Source organism: Sparus aurata, chromosome 4 (assembly GCF_900880675.1).
Source record: "Sparus aurata chromosome 4, fSpaAur1.1, whole genome shotgun sequence".
Taxonomy (NCBI): domain Eukaryota; kingdom Metazoa; phylum Chordata; class Actinopteri; order Spariformes; family Sparidae; genus Sparus; species Sparus aurata.
Window position 1 is genome coordinate 4,152,301 of NC_044190.1, and position 6,048 is coordinate 4,158,348.

A 6,048-nucleotide genomic window follows, 5' to 3' on the forward strand; every position below is an offset into this window, starting at 1 on the left:
CTTTTACAGTGTAGTTTCTGGGCTTTCTTCATCAAAGGTGTCGGTGTGTAGTATGTTGATAAATGATTCTGCGGAGGCAGGCTGGTGGAATGTTAGAGCAATCTTTACTGAAAACAGATCTCAATGCCAGCGTCCGTCCAGGCACAGCTGCCACCTGGGTTTCTCAAATTTATGACAAAGTTCTGCCCAATGCTTTGCCCTCTGCTCTAACAGAAATCCTATCCTTCGATCTCGGAAATCTACAAAGTGCCACCACCCTTCTCCGCTTGTGCGGGCCTTTTTAAAGTCTAATTCCTCGCATCGTCACTTTGGTGGATTTTGGTGGATTGAGGGTCCATCCATCCAATAGTAGAAAGAGAAGCTAACCTGCCTCTTTCTGTACATTATCTAACTTCCGCTGAGATCACTTCTTGGAACTTACAGCCTAAAATGGACCGGATTGTCTCTTCATGCTTATATGGAGATGTTTACCTTAAGTCAGCTCTAAACAACTATCATAAGAGATAAATTCAGTTTTATTGCTCCATATGAGCCTGTCCTCCAGCTGACCTTCAACACACACACATAGAGAGCTGTTTAATGGCTCCGGGGGCCCCTAGATATGTAAACATCACAACCGCCATCTCTCTTACCTCACAGTAAGGGATAACAATTATCACTATTAAAGATTAGCTCTGAATGTGTAAGTGTGCAGACACCTCAACAGACTTCACAAACTGTCAGAAAACTGTATGCAAAGCACCTGGAGAAACAGATAGAGCTGGCAGACATTAAAATCAAATTAAAAAAGAGAAAGCTCCAAGAAATGGAGCTGGAGCTTGAGATCAAACGCCGAACACTGAGGAAACTGGACCTGGAAATCCAGAAACTAGAAAGAGAAGTGAGTATTTCAGTGCACACAGTAACCATAACTGCAATACAGTGTTTTAATCTTTGTTGCTTTTGCTCTCTCTATTCCAGGAACCAAGCAACCAAGAAAAATGGCTGCCAAATAAAAAAAAATTCAATTAGAAAACATTGTGGTGTCCTCCCTTTTTCATTAATGTAAAGTAGAATTTAAAATAACCACCAATGCTAAATGAAATGCGTGCACACACAGTAACTTTCAAGATATTTTATTAACTAAGGATAGGCTAAATCCAAAAATTAAGTGAAAAAACGTGCGATATATTGCTCCCTGACGAGTCTGCCATTAATGTTGTCTGGGAAGATGGGAGCATTTTCCCAGACAACATCAACAGCCACTCGGGGGGGCCTCTCCTTTCTTAGGCCTGCAATGTTATGCAGTACTGCGCATGCAGCAATTACATCACAGGCCCTGTCCGGGGAAACCCTCAGATGGTGCAGGCACTGAAAGCGAGATTTCAGAAGGACAAAGGTCCCCTCGATTCGAGCCCTTGTCTTGTTGTGCGCATGGTTGTAGGCCTGCTGTGGTGGGTTTGGGGGTCCGCAAGGGGAGTCAAAAGGAATGACTCGCAGGCATAGCCTTTGTCTCCCAGCAGCACACCAGAGAATTCGCCTGATAATGCAAGATATCATTTAGAAAACTACACGGCAGAGTTAAACACTCATGATGTCCAAGGTGCTTACAGTACAAATAAAATGTGTGGCTTACCTTGTGAAAGTCTCTTGTAAATTGGACTAGCCCGAAAGACTCTGGAGTCGTGCACTGAGCCAGGACACTTTGCCTCTAAATTGCTGACAAGGCAGTCGGCATCACAGATCATCTGAAATGTGAAGTTGTAACCTATTAAGGTCATTTAATGCACATAATTAATTTATGTAGGTCATAGTAACCACAAATCACTCTTACCTGAACATTGATGCTGTGGAAGGATTTCCTGTTAATGTAATCTCCCTCATGTTCTCCTGAGGGGCGTTTGATCCTGATGTGTGTACAATCCACTGCACCAATGATGTTGGGGAAAGCTGTAACAAAAAATAGTGAGTATCCAACTGTGACTGATCAAAGTAGAAACTAATGGTTGCATGTCAAAATTGAAGTTACCTGCAATCTTGTAAAACTCCTCCTTGACGTGGAGGGGTCTTCTGTGGCCAGGGAAGGTGATGAATATGTTGGTGAATGACTTCAGCTCGAGACAAACACGTCTTATTGTGTGGCAAATGGTTACTTTATTGAGGTTCTCTGCATCCCCAACAGAATAAAGGAAGCTCCCACTTGCCAAAAATCTCAATGTAACACATATCATCTGTGGTACAGTGAGAGCATGGCTTCGTGCTCTCTGGTGCTGTATTTTTGGACTCAGCAGCCTACATAAATATCTCAGCCCATCACCTGAGAATCTGTATCTCTCAATGAGATAGTCATCGCCAAAGGCCAATGGGTCTGACCTGTCCCGGAAGACTCTTTCATGCCTAAATGCTCGTCTGAGGATTAGGGCTTCCTCATCCAGTACATCCTCCAAAAAAGGGCAAGCCATTATGAAGAGGGAACAGGTGAATGGGAGTTTGACCTATATACTATATTGCCCTCGTCACAGATTTCATTGAAAACACCTTTGCAACTTCATCAGCTGTGTTTTGTAACCTCAATTACTGCAATAAAACATTTATGAAACCTCTTCATTAGCATAGCAATATAACACTTGGCCCAAGTAATAATACTACCACTTATATCAATATAAAAAGACTGTTGCAATTACAAACAGCCAACAGAATTAAATGAAATGAAAAATGACAATATATATATATGTAATATTTTAATGCAGGATAATAAAAATGATGCAACATAGAAAGACCATGGACATGCTGTAAAACACATTAATTCCTCACAGGATTGACGGTGGAAATACAGGTGAATCTCTAGGATTAATCTTAGCCTGGCTGTTTCTTCTTGCCAACTTTGAATGCAAGTGAGGACAAAGCCTCTGCACATGGGACGCCCACCCTACCAACTGCGCTAAACAGTGCCCAACTTTTCCATCACTTCTGATGAAAAAATTTAAGATACAGCAAGTGAACACACTTGTAATGTATTGTATGGAAAAATCTAAATGTTTTGACATGATTGACATGAAAATTTGAATATGACAATTAAACAGCAAGCACATCCCCTTTTTTCAAAACTGCACAATGTGTGTTGTCCTGAAAGTTTCCTGTTAGTGGTCACTATGTTCTGTTGATGAGGCACTCGAGAACATGCATTAAGTCACATCCTTTGGACTGTCACTGAAAATCAGACCAGAGTCCCTCACAAAATAATCCACTGTCCAGCTGTGACAGGTGGATGGTAGAAAAATAAACTGAAAACTCATAAATTAAACATAATTGCATTTATCATGGAAACTGTAACTCATCAAATGAGTGTCATTTTAATATAAAGTATCAATTCAGGAATTAAATACTTCTTTCTGTGGTTATTTCAGTTGGGAGGAGTTTTTATTTTAGTACCCTGCAGTCCAATTCACTGCCACTTTAATTTAGAAGGTCTTTAGGTTTCGATTAGACAGCTGCCTCTATCTGTCAAACAAAACATCAAACTTCAGTATAGAGTGTAACATGTAAAAGAGCAGAACACACTAATTGTAAGCAAATTCCTTGCTATGTGCAGCAAACTGCAGTTCATTGGTTAAATTCCATACATGACAGGTGAACATGGCAGAGCGAGGTTTGTCCCTTTTGTAAACTTTTCAAACAGTTTTCAAGTTGGGGGCTTGGTAGAGTGAAGCTTGCATGCCTGTTCTCTTTATATGCACTTTTTTTAGGTTATGTCAGTCTATAAGAGAGACAAGTTGAGTGTAAGTGGTATCAGCCTTGTGTAAATGACAGATGGACAAAGATCAGTCCAAAGGTGTTTATTTAAACAAACAAATGAGATGCTGGAAGCGGTGAGGGCAGGCAGACAGGATATAGTTGTCTAGTGGCAACAAGGAGGGAGTCCAGGAATACAGGTGAATCGCTGAAGAGCTGCACACATGGAGAGGGGAAAACACAGGCCTGAGATGGTGTCCAGCCATTGAAAAAACACTGGAGCATAACAACACATGGCAAACAAACACTAGAAGACACTGAGCAGTGTTGGGGAAGTTAATTTTAAATAGTAGTGTTTGCTCGTTACTCATTACTTCTTAAAAAAGTAATCCCTTACTTTACTGAGTTACCCTCTATGGAAAGTAACTTTTTACATTACTCGTTACTTTTACGGTGCTCGACTCTGGGCAGAACCCCATCTGATTTCCTAAATGTGTATAGGCCTACATAAAGTTCTACTATGGAGAAAATGACAGGAAATTTTTTTGTGCTCTTTATTATGAAAAATGCCACAAACAGAGCACTTCACAAGAAAACAACAGTACAAACAATACTACCAAATAGCATAGCCTCTTATGGGCATGTAGGTGAACACAAAAGCGACAAGTTTGTCCAACTCTTGTTTAGATACCTGGTGAAAATGAAGTTTTAGCTGCTTATGTGGGCTTGGACTCGACACCATCATTTCCTGGGACTTGAGCTACAAGCTTCATATTAGCATGTTTGCTTTCAGATGCTTGGTGAGGTTGGCTGTTGAGTTTACGGCAGTGGACAAAAGTTTCTGGCCAGGGCACAGTGAGCACCTCACACTCAAATTCTTCCCCTTATTTTCATCCATCCATCCATCTATCTTCTTCCGCGTTATCCAGGGCCGGGTCGCGGGAGCACCTGCCTGAGCAGGGACAACCAGACTTCCCTCTCCCCGGACAGCTTCAGCTCCTCCGGGAGGATCCCAAGGCGTTCCCAGGCCAGCCAAGTGACATAGTCAATCCAGCATGTCCTGGGTCTTCCTCGGGGTCTCCTCCCGGCGGGACATGCCAGGAACACCTCCCGAGGAAGGCATCCCGGGGGCATCCGAAACAGATGCCCGAGCCACCTCAGCTGGCTCCTCTCGATGTGGAGGAGCAGCGGCTCTACTCCGACAAAACCCCAAGATACTTAAACTCCTCCACTTGAGGCAGGAGCTCTTCCCCAACCCGGAGGGAGCAAGCCAACTTTTTCCGGTCGAGAACCATGGCCTCGGGTTTGGAGGCGCTTCACACTCGGCTGCAAACCGCTCCAGGACATGCTGGAGGTCCTGGCTCGAAGGAGCCAACAAGACCACATCATTTGCGAAAAGCAGAGATGAGATCCAGCGGCTCCTGAACCAGATCCCAGGTCTGACTTACTGCCGGCAATGCGAACCAGGCTCCTGCTCCGGTCGTACAGGGACCGTACAGCCCTTAATTGAGGGCCTCCGACCCCGTACTCCCGGATCACCTCCCACAGAATGCAACGAGGGACATGGTCAAATGCTTTCTCCAAGTCCACATAACACATGTGGACTGGTTGGTCAAACTCCCATGAACCCTCGAGCACCCTGCGTAGGGTATAGAGCTGGTCCAGTGTTCCACGGCCTGCACGAAAACCGCATTGTTCCTCCTGAATCCGAGGTTCGACTATCGGCTGAATTCTCCTCTCCAGTACCCTGGAATAGACTTTCCCAGGGAGGCTGAGGAGTGTGATCCCCCGATAGTTTGAACACACCCTCCGGTCCCCCTTTTTGAATAGGGGGACCACCACCCCGGTCTGCCAGTCCAGAGGCACTGTCCCCAACTGCCACGCGATGCTGCAGAGGCGTGTCAACCAAGACAGCCCTACAACATCCAGAGACTTGAAGTGCTCAGGGCGGACCTCATCCACCCCCGGTGGGTTAGGGTTAGGGACTCAATGTCCCCAGCCTCCCTCGGAATCTGGACAAAGCTCTCCTGGAGGTTGGGAGTTGAAGACCTCCCTGACAGAGGGTTCCGCCAGACGTTCCCAGCAGACCCTCACAATACGTTTGGGTCTGCCAGGTCTGTCCAGCTTCCTCCCCCACCAGCGGATCCGTCTCACCACCAGGTGGTGATCAGTTGACAGCTCAGCCCCTCTCTTCCCCCCCGAGTGTCCAAGACATACGGCCGGAGGTCAGATGACACGACTACAAAGTCGATCATTGACCTCTGGCCTAGGGCATCCTGGTGCCTGGTGCACATATGGACACCCTTATGCTTGAACATGGTGTTTGTTATGGACAAA

General features: G+C 45.0%; 1 pseudogene; it reads right to left on the reverse strand.

Annotated features, from left to right (window-relative positions):
* Positions 1-1,146: 1,146 nt before the first annotated feature.
* Positions 1,147-2,441, reverse strand: LOC115580369 (putative nuclease HARBI1; annotated as a pseudogene).
* Between the last annotated feature and the right edge of the window lie 3,607 nt (positions 2,442-6,048).